The sequence below is a fragment of the Belonocnema kinseyi genome, chromosome 8, assembly GCF_010883055.1.
Source record: "Belonocnema kinseyi isolate 2016_QV_RU_SX_M_011 chromosome 8, B_treatae_v1, whole genome shotgun sequence".
NCBI lineage: Eukaryota > Metazoa > Arthropoda > Insecta > Hymenoptera > Cynipidae > Belonocnema > Belonocnema kinseyi.
The window spans coordinates 7,736,472-7,751,865 of record NC_046664.1 but is presented as its reverse complement, the minus strand read 5'-3'; positions in this window follow the sequence as shown (position 1 = coordinate 7,751,865).

The following is a 15,394-nucleotide window of genomic DNA, read 5'->3' as shown; positions in this document are numbered from 1 at the left end:
TAGTTAATTGTTAATATGACATGAAACGAATCCATTAAAATTAAATTTTAAACAATGGCGGGCATTTTTTAAAGTAAGGGAATCATAGTCGGAATCGACTCTTAGTTTCGACTCAATGTGTGACAAAGCATGGATGCCTAATACGCACCTGCGCGCGTCGAATTCAAGGCAGCGCACACAAAACGTGCAAAATTAAATATTCATAAAATTAAATCATTGCAAATTGAATAATTTGCAATTCAGTCTTTTCAAATTTCAAGGATTTTTATTTTAACTCTTAAGTATTGCCAAACTTTAATTTTTAAATCTTGAAAATTTAAGATTTTTCATTTTAACAATTCACTGCAAAAATTACGAGAGTATAAAAAATTTATCTGATGTTCATGATATTCTTTTAAAACTTTATCCATTTAGAAAATTTTCAATTCAAAACCTAACTTTTTTTTCTTCAAAAACGTTTAAATTTAAGCCTTAAACTGCAAATATTTCAAAATTAAAATCTTATAATTTCTAAAATTGACAATAAAAAATTATGCAGGCTTTATCTTTTGCAATTAAAAATTTTGTAACTTTGATGATTACCATACAAAATTTCTTCAACTTTAAAGATAGATAATTAAACATTCAAATTTTGCTGTTCAAAATCAACAAAAGAAAAAAGTTTGATTACATCTTTATTATTGAAGAAGAAAAAAAAACGTGAGATTGAAAAAATTGTAAAAATAAATTTTACTAGAACTGTTTTAAGAAAAGAGTTTTATTGATTTAACTTTTTTTCGTTTTTTCGATATTAAATTAAATTTCAGTACTTAATAGTTAGTCTTTTGTAAACAAAAAAACTTTTAAAAAATTTAAAAATTCTATAAGCTACACAATTTTGAAATTCAATCTCGACGTTTCTGTACATTGTATTATTTCCGAAAATTCTTGTCAGATTCTACTGAAAATTACAGGAATTTTGTAAAACAAGGTTTTGGTTTATATAAAATATAAAGAAAATGAAATTTAAAAATTGTCAGGAAAAAAATGAAAAATATTTTTGGTTTGGATTTTTAACGGAATTACAACTGAAATATTTCATAAAATCCCATATAAAATAATTTAAAATCATAAACATTAAAATTGGTATAAGACATCCATATTATTAATAAACAATTTGTAATAATAGTCAAGGTTAAATTGAATAATAGCAATTGCAGCTATTTTAGTATTCGTTTTGACTTATTATTATTAATTATATTTTATTATTTGTTACTTTTAGCAGAAAATTTTCTGCAACGAAATGTTTAATTAATTTTTTGCGGTGCTGGATGTTTTATTTTTTACTATTTTATTCTTGGAAATGTCATTATGTATATTCCACCTTATAATCAAATAAACTTATCATTAACTGTTATAAAACACGACTTTATTAATTCCTTTATTCCTTTTTATTCCAATTATTTAAACCAATGGAATTTGTTTAAATAATTTCGTTCCTATTTTTTAAAAATAAAAATTATTACTTCGTATCTAGTGGAATATTTATCAATAATAATTGATTACTGATTGATAATTAATTCAATAATAAATAATCAATTTATCAGTAATATTTAGGTATTAATTTTTATTTAAAAAAATTGATCAAACAATGTTGATAAATATTCCACTGAAGAAATATTAATAATTTTTATTAAAAAATATTTTAAAAATTCCATTTGTTAAAAAAATTGAAAGTTAATAAATTAATGTTAATAAATATTCCACGAGTCCAATAGTAATAAATTTTGACGCAAAAAAGGAACTTTGAAAAAAAATCATTAAAAGAATTTCATTTGTTTAAATTTTGAGGCCATTATTCTATTGTCATTTTTGTTTGTAAAAAATTTACATTTCCTTCGAATTTTTTAAACAATTAGAAGGCGACATTTTGGAATATGAGACCAGCTAGGTCACGTTTACAATTTCACAATATGACCTTATTTTTGTTTCAACAGAATTAAGAATGTCACACATCGCCGCATTTCATTGAAATTTTCTGTTTTTTATATTTTTCAATTTTTTAATGCTTTTTAAATTACTATATACAGTAGGATGGTCCAAATTTTCATCCCTAAAATTTTATTGCATATCGCCCCAAAATTTGTTCGAATTCAAAACAAAATAATTGTGTTTTTTTGTGTGCAAAAAAAACGATATTAATTAACTCTTTTTTTATTCAACTGGATTAAAAATAGGAATCTTCGACCAAACAGTGTTTCAACCAAAATTTTCAAAGAAAATATTCGAATTCTCAAACGAAGAAAGTTAATTTTTAATCTAACAGTTGAATTTATATCCAAGAAATATGAAATTTTTACAAGAAAGATGAATTCTTAAATAAAAAAGACAAATGTAAAAATAAATTTTGAATTAAATCTCTTTGTTTCATATTTATAGAATTTCCATTTCATACATGATAAACTTAAAAAATATAAAAATTGTTGTCCCTTTTTCTCAGGAAAAAAATAGCTGTTAAACTTTTTTCTATTCTTTTTTTTTCGTTTTTATTGTTTTTCTTTGAGTGTATTTATTTAAATTTTTTATCTTATTTTTCACGATTAAAAAATTTAACTCATCCTATATAAAAATTGTTTAGTAACAAATGTGTAAATCCTTTTTGGGTAAACACCTTTTGTCTATTTATTTTTTTCATAACTTCAGTCGTTTTACAAAAAAACCAATTTTTTATTTTTGATGTTATTTTTTACGATTAAAACAAAAGCTACAAGCTCTATAAAAAATATTCAGAAGAAATTTGGATGAGTTTTCACTCTTGTTTGGAAGAACGACTTTTGTCTAATTAGTCTTTTTACAACTTGTTATTTTTGTTCACAAATGTAAGTTTTAAATAAATTTTTTACGTTTAAAACAAAAAAGACGCATCCCTTTAAAAAGTAATTAATAACAAATTTTGAAGCTCTTTTTTGGGGTACTACTTTTCTTCAATTTTTTTTCCTTAGTTTGTTTCGTTTGTCCAAAAATGGAACATTTCTACGTTTAATGCTGATTTTCATTAAAAAAACAAAAACCACGTTTCTGGTAAAAAAGTGATTAATAACAAAATTTTAGATATTTTTTTAATGCACAACTTTTTTTTTATTCCTGTTTTTTTATTTTGCAGAGTTTAAATGGAAAATGATCATTTCAAATAAAAAACCTTTTTTCAGATGAAAATTCCACTATTTGTTTAGAAATCCATATGTTTTGTTCAAAATTAATCTTTTTTAAGTAGAAATTTAATTATTTTTGTTCAAAATTCATCGCTTTGGCTTGAAACTTTTTTTAAATTTAGATTTAGTTTTTAAATAAAAATTAAATTATATCATTTTTGCTTGAACATTAATCTTCTTCAGTTAAAAGTTCGACTATTTGTTTGAGAATTTCTGTATTTTGTGAAAACTTGGTTTTTTGAGTAATTCATTTCTTTCGTTAAAAATTCAAGTACTAGAGATTTAAAATTTCATTAAATATTAAAATATTTGGTTCAAAATTCGTATATTTATTTAAAATTATTCATTTTTGGTAGAAAATTATACTTCTTGGATGAAAATTTTTTGCTTTTATTAAATATAAGTTTCTTTTTATTGAAAATTAATTTTTTTTTCACTAAAAATGTAACTAAATTCAATGCTGCAATTTTTTAAGGCTTTTTGATCTTTGTTCTAGAAAATTCATTTCTTCGGTTTCAAGTTTAACTGTTATCTTGAGCATTTTTTTTATTCGTTTTAAAATTTATGTCTTGAAATGAAAATAAAGCTATTTTATTGTTTGCTGTAAATTTATCTTTTAAAATATAAAATTCATCTATATTGTACAAAACTGGCCCTTTTTTGGTGAAAAATTAATTTTTGTGATTGAAAATTTATTTGTAAGGTTAGAAATTACTTTTTTGAACTAAACATTTATTTTTTGAATATAGAAGGTTAATATTTTTGGTTGAAAATGTTTTGGTTTTCTAAAAATAAGTTTTTTTTTATATTAAAAACTAATTTTTTTAACTAAAAGTTTAATTAAATTTAATGCCGAAGAAAGTTACTTTTTTAGGTGAAAATTAATCTTAAGAATATAAACAGTTAATCTTTTTGGTAGGAAATCCATGTGTTTGGTTGCAAATCCAACTACTTAATTGAAAATTGATTTTATGTGCTTGAAAACTGATTCCTCTCACTGAAAGTTACCTATTCTATTTTTTCTTGAAAATTGATCAATCTTTGAAAATTTGTCTTTTTTTTATAGAAAATTAAACTTTTTGGTTGAGCATTCAACTAATAGGTTGAAAATTCAATTAAAAATTAAAATATTTAGTTGGAAATTTATGTATTTTGTAAAAAATTCTTCCATCTTGGTAAAATATTAATCTTTTAATTAACATTTTATTTCTTTGGTTAAAAATTAGATTTTTTTATAGAAAATTAATTTAAATAATTAAAAATTTAATCCTCACTTTTTTTATCTAATTGTTTTTGATTAAAATAAAATTTTATTCTATTTATTGTTGAAAATTTATCCTTTTTGGTTGAAAACTATCTTTTTTTTTTAATTTGTCTTCTTTTTGTAAGAAAATGTATCCTTTGAGTTAAAAATTTAACTATTTGTTTGTCATTTTTTATATCAAACATTTTACCCAATTTTTTAAAAAGTTTTTCTTGGTAAAAAATAAACTTTTTACTAGAAAGACAGTTATTCAATTTTTACTAGAGAATTGTAAAAAATTCCCCTTTCAATAAAAATCTATATTTTGGTTTTCAGAAGTCAACTGGACTCTTTTTCAAAATTCATTTTTTCCAATTCAACTAATTCGTAGAAAATTTACTTTTCCTGAGGGTTTTAAAAAGTAAAATTGTTTTGAAATCGATTGATAGAAGTTTTGGTTTTGCGCATTAGCAAATAATAATAACACAGCCACACAAAAAAGTGTGCGGATCTGGTAATAAGACACATGTATTCCTGTGGATTTTGGGGCGCTGAATTCAAATTCGGTATCAAAAATTACCTATCACGTCGTGGTTGAGCCATAACCTCAAAAAATGACGAAAAATCATGCACTGAGGCAAATAAATTTCAAAATAATGCCAGTGATCTAAATTTTCACTTCAAAAACATGTCGACAACTGTGAAGGATCAACCCTTGCCTGATATCAACTTATTTAACATAACTTTACCCATCAGAACCTGACCTCACATAACCTGAATTAACAGAAATTTATTGAACTACACGTAAAGCTCTGGAAGCATATTTTTCCAGTAGCAAATGTGTGCTACATCGAACGGGTTAACTCGAGCCTAACCTAGAAATAAATCTAATCTAGCCTAACCTAACCGAACCGCATGAAACACAATTAAACTGATTGTGTTGTTCCGTTGTGTTTGCAGTACCGTTTCATTCAGCTTCGGCTTAACCTACATAGAGGTTTAACCTATCCTAACCTAAAAAAACCTGACTTAATCTAACCGATTACGCTGGCAATACTGTTCTTGCGTACTTTCATATTTTGACATTAACCAGGGCACCTCCACGTGGTGACGGTGGGCAACGGATCCACATTGGCTGAGTCCGTGGGTAAACGGTGTTCATGCCGCCATGGCAGACACAGGTAAAAAGTGTATTGCGATGCAGGGAAAAACCCCAGTGTCGGCGTCTGGCCAGGGTGGGAAAGCGGGCTTTCCGACGTCGTCATCATGCAACCGTAGCTCTTCATCAATGGATCACTTGGTAGGTGTAGAGCAGTGGTCGGCAAACTTTTTGCTCAATTTTCAGGTATGGTCAGGCTCCACCCAACTTAATTTTTTCTACTACTTTTCGGTCTATTCATGTACCTTAGTGCGAGTTAGCTTATTCCAGCAAGCATCTTTTGTCCACAGGAATGTCAAAGTAAGGAAATTTTAAAACTTTTAATTTTTCAATTAGCGATTTGAAAATAGCATTATCAGCATCTACGAATTTTTCCGATTTCAATGATATATTACTTGCATACAAAAGTTAAAAATTTGAAGTCTGGCCAAGCTCGCAGGTACTGCCCTGAGAGTAGGTCACAGGGCAGCCAGGGCAGGCTACCCTGCCCAGGGCAAGAGCGTGCCGACCACTGGTATAGAGTCTCATGCTACAAGGAAAAAACCGCGAGCATTTCTCAATCGCATGCCTGCAAGAATAGCTCAGATTCATTCTGTTACATTTGCAGGTCAGGTTTTGTTAGGTTAGGATAGGTTAAACCTCTATGTAGGTTTAGCCGAAGCTGAATGAAATGGTACCGCGAACACAACGGGACAACACAATGAGTTTCATTGTGTTACGTGAGGTTAGATTAGGTTTTTTTAGGTTATGATAGGTTTGACCTCTTTGCAGATTAAGCCCAAGCTGATTCAAACGGTACCGCGAACACAACGGGACAACACTATCAGTTTATTTGTCTTTCGTGAGATTAGGTTAGGCTAGGTTAGATTTATTTCTAGGTTAAGCTCGAGTTGACCCATCCGATGTAGTACACATTTTCTACTCACATTTGCCTCAGTGCAAGATTTTTCGTCATTTTTTGAGGTTATGGCTCAACCATGACGTGATGGGTGATTTTTGATACCGAATTTGAATTCAGCGCCCCAAAATCCATAGGAATACGTGTGTCTTGTTACCAGATCCGCACACTTTTTTTTTGTGTGGCTGTGTTATCGGAAAGGCAGAGATTAAAAACGACGTAACATCAAAATGATGCATGTGCGTAAAATTCTTATTTAGCACAATACATTTTTTTGTTATCATTCCTCAAAAAAGAGCCCGGAGACGTCCGTTATGATATTTTATAGCATCTCCGAATTTAGTTTAAAAAATTTTTATTTTTGCGGAAGAAAAGCCGGAGAAACATTAAGTATCACATGCCCTTAAACGGGACACCAAGCCATAGACCAAGAAGAGGAGGTTTCCCAGCACATGCGCAGTGTATGAGATTCTCGTTAGCACAAGAGTGCTGGGAAAAATAGAATCATGTGGTCGGTGAGAATCTGCGCGTTGACAGGAGTCCGCGCACCCCTGTGCACACTAGCGAATCGCGCAAGACTAGTGTCAAGTCGCGAAACTAGGATCTCGACGGTGCGCCACCAAATTGCGGGGAAACTAACTGGCAACTATCTCACTTCCTTGCGGCTCCTCTCGTTCTGCCAATCTGTAGCTCCAATCTTGTGACACTTCATTCGTTTCTCTGTGCTCGCAGTAACAGTATTGCCTCGTAAGGCTTAATGAAACTATTAAAGTATGAAAAAGTTGAAAAGATTGAACAAACAAAAAATATCATCAAAGGAAGCACGAAAGAGCAGAGGACACTGCCAGGTAGGCTCGTTTTTCATTCAAACTGTGTTGAGCATAATGTAGAAAAGTTCACATTTTGGACAAAATCTCGAGCCAAGCAGGAGATATGTGATGATAATGTATGCGCCACAGATGAAAGAGCTTTAACAAAAGAGTTTTCACAACCACGAAATGACATTTTTTCATCCGTTGAATAATATTAATATTAATTGAAAGTTTTGGCGTAATATTGAAGTTTTCGACTTTTACAAAGCAATTTAGATTAATAAATTAAAAAGGGGAAAATATCCTCCAAAAACTTTTCCCGATATTTTGCGTTGAATATTGGCTCAAGATTTTAATTTTCGATTTATCGTCGATTATCGTCTTTTCTTATCAGAAAAAGTAGCCTATTAGACTTAAAAGAATCCAGAATATTCTGAATTCTAGTGACTTCTGTTTGTCAACTCAAATCTTGTATGATTTACGTCACTTTACGTGCCGCTCGTCGCAGTACAATAAGGTGCTCTTTTACTACCGCTTAGCCGGCGGATAAAGTGCACTTATTCTGCCTATTTCAAATAAAATTCGTTTTCTGACTTTTAGGTTCAGTGATATCATTTTTTTCTTTCACGTTTGAAATTTTTTTATTCATTGACAATTAGTCTTTCAGGTTTCTGTTAAAAAGTCATCTTTTATGGTAGCAAACCCTTTTTTAAAATAAGGAAATAAATTTAATTATTTGAAATTTGTTGGTCACGGTGCGCAACAGCGGGTAGGGGGTGACTCGGTGACTGTAGGATGGCAATTTTTTTTTAAATTTATTTTTGGTGAAACTAAAAACTTTGTTGTTGTTATCGTGAATTCAGTAGGCCAGTTATAGAAACAGGTATGTAAATCCTTAATTTAAAACAAAAAATTCGCAGCAATATAGGTAAATTTTGAACCTAAAAAAGTGCTTCCAAATAAAATAATGAATCTGAAACCAAAAAAATTTGTTTTGTAACAAATAGCTCCACTAAGTAGTTGATGTTTTTAACAAAAAATATTTTTTCCCCTGAAATTTATCGTAAAATTAATTTGGTTTCTGAACTCAATTTTATATACTAAATACACGTCTTATACACTATTAGAGAAAATTTCAAGACAACAACCAACATAACGCACAGCTTGGACAACCGACTAGACACCGAAGTGTCCGATGGGATATCTTAAGCAGCTGAAACAATACTGGGAGGTAGTTCACCTAAGATTATGCGATTACCTGGCAGCGAAAGCCTTATCAGGACCACCTAGCGATTGGTGGCTAGTAATAAAAGAGGATGTTACCGCTATTGAGACTTTTGCAGAAAAATTTCAAGCTCAATACTCGAATGAACACACCCAGCATGAAATTGAAAAGAAGCTGGAGTTCGGACATTTCCAGACAGGCAGAGACAAATCTCAAGCCGAATATGTAACCAAAATGTTTGCACACGTCAGTGATTTATTAGCTGCCCCCGAACAAGGGGAGGTTATAAGAAAATTGTCAAGACATTTTAGCGAAGAGATAAAATATGCTATCATTGGAAGAGGCATAAATGGATTCCAGCAACTCATCGAGCTGCTAGAAGAATTTGACAAGATTGGTAGTACAAACACCGTCTTTTTGAGCAAAATAACCGCACGAATCTTCAGCGCGAAAGCAATTACCACCGTTAAGGGAACTGGCGCAATAATCAGCAAAATAATAGCTACCCACAAAACTCCAATCCTTCAAACACAGGACAATGGAAGCAACAAAATAGTAGAAATTGATCTAACAACTACAAAGCGGCTAAACCTAGCCTGAAATCTGGGGTGGCGCAACGTGCCCCACAAGACACTTACTCATGGTTACAAAATCAGAATGCGCCCCCATTCACGGTACAACATATGGAAATTGAGCCACCAAATGACTGTGAGAGCGCGCAATATTCAAATGAAGCGATTTTCGACAAGGTGTTACGTGTAACAAATACACGTAAAGATCTCTTGGAAAAAAAACCCCAGGAACAACACCGAAATCGCAGTCAAAATGTTACATAACCAACATACAAATAGCCGGCATTGTCACTCGACCGCTAATTGACACAGGGGCGGAGATCACGTGTATCTCCGAAGAGTTTCTAATAGTAACATAGAGAGATTGAGCCGCTATCCTACCCTACCATTGGCAGGTGTCGCCGTTGCAGGGCCTGTGGGGGGGGGGGGGGGGGGGGGGGGGGGGGGGGGGGGGGGGGGGGGGGGGGGTGTAAAGCGGTACGCCTCAGTAAGCAAATACACGCTGACGTTCAATTGCCAAATACTTTAATACAAGTACCTTTTCTTGTCGTGCTGTCAAAGACTTGTATAATAGGAATCGCCATATTGGGCGAACACTGAGCCAATATAAATCTAGATACGAATTCTCTCACCCGCGATTCACATTGTACAAGATGAAGACAAAAAAATAAAAACTACAATGTCAGCGCAATAAAATCGGAAGAGGAAGACTCCGTTAAATGGGAGGAGATAGCAAACATACAAGTGATGACGTTAACCGAGGACTAAATGTCACGCAAGAGGAAAATCATAAGAAGATAAACGAAAATGTAAGTCTAACTAATGAAGAAAGAAGAAAGCTCGGAGAGATACTGTGGAGACCTAAAAGGGTATTTCGGCGAGAACCTGGATTATTAATAAAATACAAGCACGTAATGAAAGTAATTCAAACATTGAATAGTCCTTACATTAATCCCAGTGTCCCTATAATTAATAAGTACGGATCAAATAGTCTGCCTGGATGCACGATAGCTTAATAAGGTCTTAATCGAGGACTACGAGTGTCCAGAGCCGGCAGAGGTATTATTCCAGAAATTCAAAGGGATGAATATAATGTCAAATCTCGACATGACCAGCAGTTTCTGGCAGGTGCCACTGCATCCCACCTCAAGAAAATACACAGCTTTCCAATACAGAGGGAGGAGCTACGAATTCAGAGTACCTCATTTTGTCTGCAAACGAGCAGTACGGCCCTCGTACGATGATTGGACCACGAATTACGATGAATAAGCGAACAGATTATCACTTTTTTAGACGATACTCTCATCACACCCGAGAATAACACACAACTTTTGGAACACCTTGATGAAATTTTAGAAAAATTAGCCGAAAATAATTTGACGTTGAATCTCAACGGATCCCATTTCTTTAAGAAAGAAACTAAATTTCTTCGATTTATTCTGACAACGAAAGGAATAAAACCCGATCTTTAAAAAATTTAGTGATAAACACGCAGAAGAAACTGTGCCTCTTCTCAAGCTAATAACAAAGGGGGTACCTTGAAAACGGGAGCATGAAGCTCAGGGCAGTATCATATCAATTGAACGACCTGCAGGAAGAAGGAATTATTACACTAGCAAGTCATTCTTTAAAAGGTTCTAAAATCACATATTTCACCACAGAAAAGGATCTGCTAGCAATTGTATGGGCACTACAAAAATTCAGAACATACTTGCACGGAGCCACCATAATCAATCGAACCGACGACCTCGCACTTAAACTTTTGAGAATATGTAATTTCGTCAATGCACGTCTCACTCGATGGATTCTTGCGAGACAATACTACAACATGAAAAATGAACATCTTCCGGTAAAGGAAAACGTGATGGCAGATGCTCTGAATAGATTGCAAGAAGAAAACAGCTGCAACGAAGAGTCGTAGTGAAAGACGCGTAGTAATACACGCACTAAGCTGCAGGTGACCCAAAGAAATAGAGCACTTGATTAGAGAAATTCCAGAGAAAAAAAGAAGAAATAAAAAATTGGAACAACTCAAACAGAAAGTGAAATTAAAAACAGAAAAGCAACTACGTTTTAAAATGATCAACAATACACTCTATCATTTTCATGACATTGCCTATCGGAAATACATAACCGAAGAAATTCTACGAGATCTCATATGGAAATGTCACGCTGGATATGGAAACCCAGGAGCGGAGAAGACATATAAAATACTCAGAGAATCATTTTATGCACCAAAAATGGAAAAAGCCACCCGTCAAGCGATTGCCACGTGCGACTCGCGTCAACGAAACAGAATCCCAACACAAGCCTCACAGGTGCTGCAAGAGCCAGTGCTCTCTCAAGAACCACTTGAACGCATATCAATCGATTTCTTTGGACCCCTAACCAAAACTAAATTCGGATGTAAACACATCTTATTGATGGTCGATACCTTCACTAAATTCACGAAGATTTATCCGCTGCGCAAGGCAAGGAGCGAGACATAAGCCACCCTCCGGCCAAGAAGGCGATAGAGCAGGAGATTGAAGTCGTGAACATAGAGTTAGAAGAAAGGTTTGATAAGCAGTTTTATGTTTTGTTTTGTTGGATCGCGTTACCAAAAATGTGTAATTCAATGTTCACAACTTCAATGAGGGGCAGTTGCAATCTACGAGTTACAGAGAATATCCTACAAAAACGAAAACGCAGGGTTGTAAAACTCGCGGGGGAACCGCGAGGATCTGGGACTAATTAATAAGAGTGACTAGAAGATCCTATCTTCTAGTTCAGTTCTAGATACTTGGCCAAAAGAGTAAGCATCCTGGAAGAATTTATACTTGGTTCAGATTTTCTCCAAGTTATTCAAAGAAGAAAGTTTTTAACGATTCGCATTAAAGTGCTCAACTTCAGTTTTATCGTGAAGAGAAATAATCTAAAGATATTTTACTCTCGAAAGCCATAATAGTGTGACTTGATTCGAAGATTTATATTTTCAATTCTCAAAAAAGTACCTGTAGAAGAATAGCCACGTGGTTCGCCATAAACGCCATTCCGGGAAAGAGTCAAATTGAAAATTGACAAGTTTTATCTTCTCTAGAATAGAGACCGTATTCAAAAGAAATTCTACTTGCGAAAAACCGAATCGCGTGAATCAATAAAAATTTTTTTTTATAAATTATCAGTTATCAATAAGCATCTTTAGAAGAATAGCCTCGTGGTTCTGCATGAACGTTAGTCTAGGGAAAAGAAAAATTGGAAATTGAAAAGATTTGTATTCTCTAGAAAAGAGAACCTATTCAAAAGATATTTCAAATAAATCAAGTTGCGAAACTAAGGACCTGCATTTTGTCCTACCTATCAGGCCTCGACTCAAAAACTAGAAAAGCGTCATTCATGCCGTGTCATAAGCATCTGCCAGTTACTTTGTAGATTTATAACGATAATCCTTCGTTGAGCATCTAAGGTAATTTAGTGAGTAATTTGTATTTTAGGGTGTTCCATTATATAATTTGCTTTTATTTAGAAAAAGAGGGTAGAAACCTTACATTCAAGAAGCACAGTATCTCTACTCTTTCCATAATCCAATCTATTCACTTTTACTTGAAATATTCTGTAATATTCGCAGAAGTATAGACCCGAGGTTCCCCTTGGACTCTAGACGAGGCAAGGACGAGGCAGCTATGAGGCTACAGAAGTTAAAAGTCAGTTTCAAAGCATAAAACACACAGAAGAATAGATTCGGCGTTCTCCCGGAACTATGGTCTAGGAATTATCGGTTATCTGGCAAAACTGAACGTTTAATTGTTATAATGGATATTCACAGAAGAATATGCCTGGGGTTCTCCTTGGCACTTATCAACCCAGTGGGCACAAAGTTTGGCGACATCTTTACTACATCGTTGCGACATCTTCACGACAACTTTACGACATCCTATGTCCATGACGTTAAGGTGTCTTTAGGATATCTTAAATAAGTCGTATGATCCGACAATGTATTTACGATATCGCAAAGGCACTGAAACGACATGGACATAAGATGTCGTAAAGATGTCGTAAAGATGTCGTAACGATGTCAGACGTCGCCAAATTTTCTGTCCACTGGGAAGGGAGTAAAGAGTCGAATCGAGAAAGATCGGTTTTCAACAATTCAATAAATTGAATTAATTAACAAATATTGATAATTTACGATTTTCAATAAAAATAATATCGGAAAGCATTCTGAATTATACATTTTTTTAGCTCCGGTATAATTAAAGCGATAAATAAAAAAAAAAGATTTTTCTTAGTGGACCCAAACGTTTGACCGGTAGTGTATTTATTAAATTAAAATAATCTAAGTTATTGTTTATATTAATATTTTTTTTAAAAGGCAAAAAAGTTTTATAATTATAGAATAGCAGCAAAACATTAAAAGCAGAATTATTTTCCATAATTTAAAAATTATTGAAATTAAACAGTTTTATTTGTAGACGCGAAATTTTGTACTTAGACATTCTTGTAAACAATGTAGATGAAAAAGTTTACAAATATTGTTATCAGTGAAAAGATGGATCTCACTCAATCTTCTAATTTGCTGCAGATATTCTTAGACATAATATATATTGTTTGTTTGTAAAAATTATTATTGAAATTAAGCCATATATTACTACATATAAGCTGTAAAGAATGATTTTTATTTGTATAATATATAGTATATAATTTTCTAAAAAAATTATAGTAATTCACTTTAATTTATTAATAGAATGTTATTTAATTGAACAAATATTAATTTTGGAAAAATTTGAGTAAGCTTAATAGATATTAAGAAGTTTTTCAAGATTTAAACAGAATTTTAAGCTTGGAAAGGTTTTAAAAAATTATCAAAACAAAATATAGATTTCCGAAGATTTCAAAATAAAACTTTAAAGTTTGTTATGGATTTTCAAAAGTATGAATAAAATAAAAAAAATTTCTCAACATTGCTGGAAAATTTTTAATGACTTTTTATTTTGATAAATTAGTTATAACTAAATATTAAAAAGATTTAAAAAGACATCCACAATAGTACAAAAGTAATTTGGGTTATTCTAAGTGATTTTTTTAATTTTCAAAGAATTTAATAAAAGTGTTGGAAAATTTTTAAATCATTTGAAAATTTTAAAATAATTTAAAAATTTTTAAAAAAATTTCATTTCAATTTAAAAAATAATTTGAAATTTGAAAACATTTGAAAAAATTTGAAATAAAATGTATATTTTTTAACATTGTGAAATAAAAATTTAAACTGTTGAAGGTTTTTGAGAGCCTTAAAGATAATACAAATTTTTTCTAATGATTCCTGGAAAAATTTTAAATGATTTTTTATTCAAATAATAATTCCAAATGAATATTTAAAATAGATTTGAATACAAGTTTTGATGTATGAATAACAATTATTGAACAATTATTAGTTTGTAGAATCTAAAACTAAAATAATATTACTTCTAACTTAAAAAGTTTTCGGTTAAAAAAAAAAAATCTAACCATTTCTACTTTTTTCACTAAAAATAGTTAAAAAACATCTAATTTTTGAAATCTACAAACGAATCTATAAACAAAAGAGTTCCAATTAAAGTGTTTTCTTCCATTTTTTCTTTGATAAAAATGGCCACCCTGAATTAATTATAAAAATATTATGTTATTAATTTTGTGAAATAAATATTCATAACTGAAGATTAGAATAATTAAATAATTTACAATTTTGATAAAAATTATATTTATAATGAATAATAATCGATTGTTGAAATTACACAGATGAATTCTAAGCCAAAATGTAAAAAGAGATTCTTCAATTGAAAATTGGTTAACCTTTATCCAGTGAAATTAATTTTAAAAAAGTTGTTGAACTTTTAAAAAAGGAGTTGAATTTCAAATCAAAAAGATGAATTTTCAATGAAAAATTAATAGTTTTATTTTCAACTCAAAACGTTCGATTTGATAATTTGATTATGGGCCAAAACTGATTTTGAAGCTGATTTTTGAATTATTTTAATAAAATAATTTTAAGTTTTGAAGATTTCAAAATGTGTAGAAAAAGAATGTGGAATATTTTAAGACAATTATTTTATTTTTAAGTATTTAAATTGTTTTCAGGTAAACTGAATGTAAATAGGGTTTCAATATAATGCCAAAAATGTTCTTAAAATTCATAGGAAAATTTTTAATGATTATTTTATAATGATTTCTAAGAGAAAATTAAACAAGATCAAAAAATATTTTAAATTATTTCCTACAATTTTCAAAATGCTTTGGAATGAATTAATAGCAACATTTTGCAATTTTCCCATATTACAT